Source organism: Chrysochloris asiatica, unplaced genomic scaffold (assembly GCF_000296735.1).
Source record: "Chrysochloris asiatica unplaced genomic scaffold, ChrAsi1.0 scaffold00396, whole genome shotgun sequence".
In the NCBI taxonomy this organism is placed as follows: domain Eukaryota; kingdom Metazoa; phylum Chordata; class Mammalia; order Afrosoricida; family Chrysochloridae; genus Chrysochloris; species Chrysochloris asiatica.
Window position 1 is genome coordinate 161,346 of NW_006408914.1, and position 6,506 is coordinate 167,851.

At 38.1% G+C, this 6,506-nt stretch overlaps 1 pseudogene; it reads right to left on the reverse strand.

The window, feature by feature from the left end:
* Positions 1-1,961: 1,961 nt before the first annotated feature.
* LOC102824958 lies at positions 1,962-2,755 on the reverse strand (annotated as a pseudogene).
* Between the last annotated feature and the right edge of the window lie 3,751 nt (positions 2,756-6,506).

Sequence of the window (6,506 nt, forward strand, 5' to 3'; positions counted from 1 at the left end):
GTTTACCTGTGCTTTATTGACTATGCAAAAGCTTTCAATCGTGTCGTTCATGACAAGCTATGACAACATTGCAAAATATGAGTATTCCTGAACACTTATTTGTGCTCATGAGGAATCTGTACATGAACCAAGAGGCAGTTCTTTGAACAGAACATGGGAACACTGAATGGTTTAAAATTAAGAAAGGTGAGTGACAAAGTTGTATTCTTTCACCACACTTATTCAACCTTTATGCTGAGCAAATAATCCGAAAAGCTGGTTTATATGAAGAAAACCATGGCATCAGAATTGGAGGAAGACTCATTAACAACCTGTAATATGCAGATGATACAACCTTGCTTGCTGAAAGTAAAGAGGACTTAAAATACTTATGAAGATCAAAGAGCACAGCCTTCGATATGGATTACATCTCAATGTCAAGAAAACAAAAATCCTCACCACTGGACCAATAAACAACATTCTTATAAATGGAGAAAAGATTGACGTTGTCAAGAACTACATTCTTCTTGGATCAGCTATCAACACTAATGGAATCAGCAGTCAAGAAATCAAATGATGTATTACATTAGGCAAATCTTCTGCATGCAAAAGCTGGACAGTGAATAAGGAAGACGGTAGAAGAATTGATGCTTTTGAGTTATGGTGTTGGCAGAGAATATTGAAAGTGTCATGGCTGCCCAAAGAACAAACAGATCTTTATTGGAAGAAGTGCAGCCAGAGTGCTACTTGGAGGCCAGTATAGCCAAACTTCATTTGTCATACTTTGAACATGTTGTCAGGAGGGACCAGTTGCTGGAGGATATCATGTTCGGTAAGATGGAGAGTCAGAGAAAAATAGGAATACCCTGAGCAAGATGGATTCGCAAAGTGACAGCATCAATGGTAGCAAGCATGGCAATAATTGTAATGTTGGCCCAGGAAAGGGCAGTGTTTTGTTCTGTTGTACATAGGATCACTATGGGTTGGTATCGACTCAATGACACCTAACAACAACAACAACAACAACAAGCATTCGGAAGGAGACTGCCTCTCTTTATTTTTTCTTAGTCTGGAAATTCAGCTAAAACCTTTCCACCATGTATGTACCCTGCTTGCATTTCAAATCACCAATGCCATAGCTTCCAACATCGCAGCAACATGCAAGTCACCTTAGTATGACAAAGTGATAGATAAGTGGTATTCTTTAGTTACCAAATAAATAGCAGTAGCTATCATTATCCATTAATTGAGATATTAATGATATTGTCTGATGATTTCTGCATTCTGTAGGATCACATCTCTTTGGAGTGGGCAAAAATATGTATTTCTTCCAATCAGTTGGCCAGATAGCTGTTTACCAAATATGTTGGTAAGGATGAGTGAATGCTTCCATTGATGCCTCATTTTGTTGAAAATTTTCAATTTATAATCCATCAATTCCTGGATCCTAGCTCTTTGCCAATGACTGCAGTGCACATTTGTCTTCTTATTTCAGTATCATTCATTCTAGGATACATGCTACCTCTTGAAATGTTTGAACTTGGGTCATTTTTTTTGTTTTGTTTTGTTTTTTTAATACTGTGACTCTGCTTATTTCTTTTATCTTATTTTGATGATGTCCATTTCTTTAAATATTTTGCTCATAGAATCCTTCAATATTTCAACTTGAGTCTTGATTTTTTTTCTTCTCTTATCTTAGCTTGAGAAATCCTGATTGTGTTCTTCCCTTTTGGTTTTCTGAACCAAAACATTTAACATATAACATTTGACTTTACTTCTCTAGCTGCCCTTTGAAAACTTTCCTTTATTTCTTTTACTTCCTCAATTCTTCCATTTGCTGAGCATCTGCATGTTGAAGAACAAGTTACAGAATCTTTTCTGACACCCATTTTAGCCTTTTCCATTTTTCTTGTCTTTTTTTTTCCCCCAGGAGCTTAAGAAGGAATTTATTTGTATGTACAGAGAAACCATCCACGTACACATTAGCCCAATTTGGTAGCCAGTTGTTTGGCCTTTGCCTTTTCCAGCTTGGCAATGCGAGCCACTGATTTGGGCTCCAGGACGTTGCCTCCCAGTGACATCGGATTTTGTCATATCTGTCGTTGTAATTGGTCCTGATAGCTTCCAACAGCTTAACCAGAGCTCCTTTTTCTTCCAAGTTCACCTGTGTGAAGGCCACAGTGGTGCAGGTCTTCCTGTGGACCAGGCGTCCCAGCCGGGCTTTCCCTTTGATGATGCAGTAGGGAAACCCTATTTTACGACACAAGGCTGGCAGGAAGACAACCAACTCGATGGGGTCCACGTCGTGTGCGATGACCACCAGCTGGGCCTTCTTGTTCTCCACCAGAGTAGTGATAGCATTGACCCCAGCACGCAGAACAGGGGCCCTCTTGGTGTGGACTTCCCCTTTGCCAGCAGCCTTGTTTTCAGCTCCGGCCAGAAGCCTCTGCTTCCTCTCCTGCTTCATCTCCGGCCGGTACCAGTGGGCCAGCTTCAGCAGTTGAGTGGCTATCTGACGGTACAAGGCCTAGGTGAACTGGTTAGTGGCAGGGGACACTTTCAGCCATTTGTAGAGGATAGCCCATTCCCGCTGCAGCAGGATGTAGCGGGGCCATTTGACAAAGCTGTGAGGTCCCTTTTGGGTTGGACGTCCTATGCGATGCCGAAGTTCTTGGGCCTCAAACAGGGGATTCACCACTTTCTTTTCCTCCTGTTTCTTGACGACGGCAGGCCCCAGTGCCAACTTCTACCCCTTGGCCTTCTTTCCCTTCGGCATCTTGGGCGGATGGATCACAGAATTCTTGTCTTCGTAATGAGAGTTTTCTTTCTTCCTATAAGATGTTCTTGATGTCTTCCCACAACTCTATTGTCCTCTGTCTTTAGTGTTAAATGTATCAAATCCATTCTTAAGATGATCTTGAATTCAAGTGGAATATGTTCAAGGTCACATTTTGGTTCTTGTTGACTTGTTTTAATTCTTTTCATATTCAGCTTGAACTTGCATATGAATAATTAATTATTTGCCACAGTATGCCGATGGTTTTGTTTTGGCTTATGATGTGGAGCTTTTCCACTGTCTCTATTCACAGATATAGTCAATTTGGTCTCTGAGTACTCCATCTGGTGAGGTCCATATTCATAATCATCTTTTATTGTTGTTTAAGAAAGCTGTTTGCTTTGAATATTTCATTGATCATGCAAAATTCTATCATGTAATATGCAGCATCATTTCTATTAACAAGGCAATGTTTTCTAACTACTGATGCGTCTGCTTTGTTTCCTGCTTTTGCATTGCAATTGCCAGTAATTATCAATACATATGATTGCATGTTTGATCAATTTCAGACCAAACCTTTTGTGAAATTATTAATTTTCATCATCACTGTCTTCACTGGTTGATTTGTAAATTTGAATAATAGTTGCATTAACTGGTCTTCTTTGTAATTGGAACGGTATTATCTTATCACAGACAGCATTGTACTTTAAGATGGATCTTGAAATATTCTTTTTGATCAAGAATGGGATGCCATTCCTCTTCAATTTGTCATTCCATTCATAGTACACACTGCAATTGTGAGATTCAAATTGACCAATACCAGTCCATGTTAGCTCTCACTCATGCCTACTTTATGCATTCCATTTCATTTTTGACAACTTTCCATTTTCCAAGATTCATACATTCTACACTCCATTTCCCAGTTATCAAAGGATGTTTACAGCTGTTTCTCCTCATTTTGAGTTGTGTCCCATCAGCAAACGATGATCCTGAAAGCTTTACTCCACTATAATTTGAGGAAGCGTCCCTTCCCCAGTTGTATTTTGAATCAGTTTCAACCTGTGACACTCATTTTCGGGCACTGCATCTGACACTATTCCAAAAATGCTTCTTCATTGTTTTTCAATATTCAGTATTTGGATGCTGACAGTCTTCTACTGCTATTTATAACATTTTCAGTGACTGAATATTCAGATGTAGTTTGTCTCTCCTTTTTGCTAGTCTGTCTTCATCTTGAAGCTCAGCTGAAACCTGTCCAACATGGATGTGTACCCTACTGGTATTTAAAATACTGGTGGCATAGCTTTTAGAATCACAGCAACATGCAATCCGCCACAGTATGACAAAATGACAGAAGAGCAGTGAACATATTTGCTACTCATACAATGTTTTTGTGTTGATTGTTGTCGTTAAGTGCCATTGAGTCTGTTCCAACCCATAGTGACCCTGTGTAGGTTTTCAAGGAGCAGCTGGTGAGCTTTAATCACTGACTTTGCAGTTCAAACAATGTTGCAGTTCAGCACATTAATCCCCAGTGCCACACCAGGACTCTTTTTGTCAAGTGATAGTGCTGTTGATTTTATTCCAACTCATAATAAGCAGGTATAGGATTTTTAGGGAAAGACTTGTGGATTTGAACCCCTGATCTTATGGTTAGCATGTCAGTGCTTATTCTACAGTGCCAAACTAGAACTCCATACAATATGTGGTGGCTTCACAAAGTTAATGGCAAAATTTCATTATCTTTCATTTCAATTTTTCCATTAACTATTTGAAGACCTCTCATTATGTTATATATTAATAAATTTAAATTCCTCCTTTCTGGTTTTCAGATAAAAAACTTTGATGTCATTTTTTAATCTTCCTTTTCTGTCACTCTTGATAGTAAATCCAGTTGGTTTCTACCTAAAAATATACTCAGAAAATGAATACTATCAAAAAGATTTAAGCCAGGATCATTCGCCTCCTGTCATGTCCCAAAATCTTTATCTGGTTTTCCTGTTTCCACACTTACCTCCATACCATTATATATTCTGGACACTGAAAAGAGTAGTCTTTATCTTTCAGTATCACTTAATGACTTCCTGTCTCAATAAGAATAAAAGTAGAACCTATTTCAATGAAATATAGGCTTTGTGAGGTTGAAATTCAAGTTGCTTAACATTGAAGGAAACTTTGTTGTTATGTGTGCTCAAGCTGATTCTGACTCACAGTTACTTTCTGCACAACAGAATAAAACACTGCCACTATCCAGTCCCGCAATATCCTCAAGGTTTCTGTTATGTTTGAGCCCTTTGTTGCTGCCACTGTGTTGTATTGTGGGTGGGTCTAAGGATGGTCCTTCTCTACAACATGTTCAAAGAATGAGAAATAAACTCTCCTCATCCTCTCTTCTAAGAAGCATGTTGGCTACACTTCTTCCAAAACGGATTTGTTTGTTCTTCTAGAAGTCCATGGGATTTTCAATATTCTTCTCCAACACCATAATCCCAATGTCTGAAAAATTCTATGGTCTTCTTATCCATTGTCTATATGAGACTTCCATGTTCACATGGATATGAGACGATTGAAAATACCTTGCCTTGGGTCAGGCACACCTTATTCCTCAGAGTGACATTTTTGCTGTTAAATACTTTGAAGAGGTCTTTTGCAGCAAATTTACCTAATGAAATAGGTCTTGATTTCTTATCTGCTACTTTCATGAGTGTTGATAGTGGATCTATGCAAAGTGAAATCTTTGACAACTTCAATACTTTCTATGTTTATATGATGTTATTTATTAGTCCAGTTATGAGGATTATTGTTTCCTTTACATTTAGGTGCAATTCATAATGAAGGATACTGATCTTCAGTATTTTAAGTCCTCTTTCCTTCTAACATGTAAGGTTGTGTCATCTGCATATCTCAGGTTGTTATTGCTATTGTTATTCAATCCTGATGCCACAGTCTTTTTCATATAGTCCAGTTCTCATATTGTTTTTTCAATGTGCAGATTTAATATGTATTGTGAAAGGATAAAACTTTAGCTCACACCTTTGCTGGTTTTATAGCACTCAGTATTTGCTTGTGCTGATCAAATGTCTGCCTCGGGGTCTATGTACAGTTTCTTCATGAAGACAATTAAGTTTTCTGGAATACCCATTCTTTTAAGTATCCTTAGTTGTTATGATTTAAAAAAAAAAAAGTAAATATATTTCTTGTAATCACCACTTTTAGCCAAGATCCAGGTGAAATCAGCAATGTTAATCCTTGCTCCCTGACCTCTTGTGATTCAGATTTAATTTCTGGAAGCTCCCAGTCAATGTACTGCTACAATCATGTTTGAATTATCTTCATCAAATTTTACTTGCATGTGATAGTAGTTATATTGCTTGAATAATTTCTCATTCCCTGCGTCACTTTTCTTTGGAATGCACACTAACATGGATCTCTTCTAGTTGTTTGGCTATGTAGCTTAAAAAGTTCTTGACAGATACAGTGCTGCATCAGTTTCTTGAAATTTCATTTTGTATTCTGTCAATTCTTAGAACATTGTTTTATGCCAATTCCTTCACTGTTGCTTGAACTTCTCCTTCAATGCCATTAGTTGTTGAGCATATAATATCTCTTATAATGGTTGAGTATAAACCTGTTATTTCTGGTAGAGTATCTTTTGATGCTTCCTGCATTGTTGCAGACCGTGTAAGACTAATCAGAGGTTCGAGGCCCGCTAGGGCTGAGTGTAACAAATGAGGCCACTGGCAGTTAATGG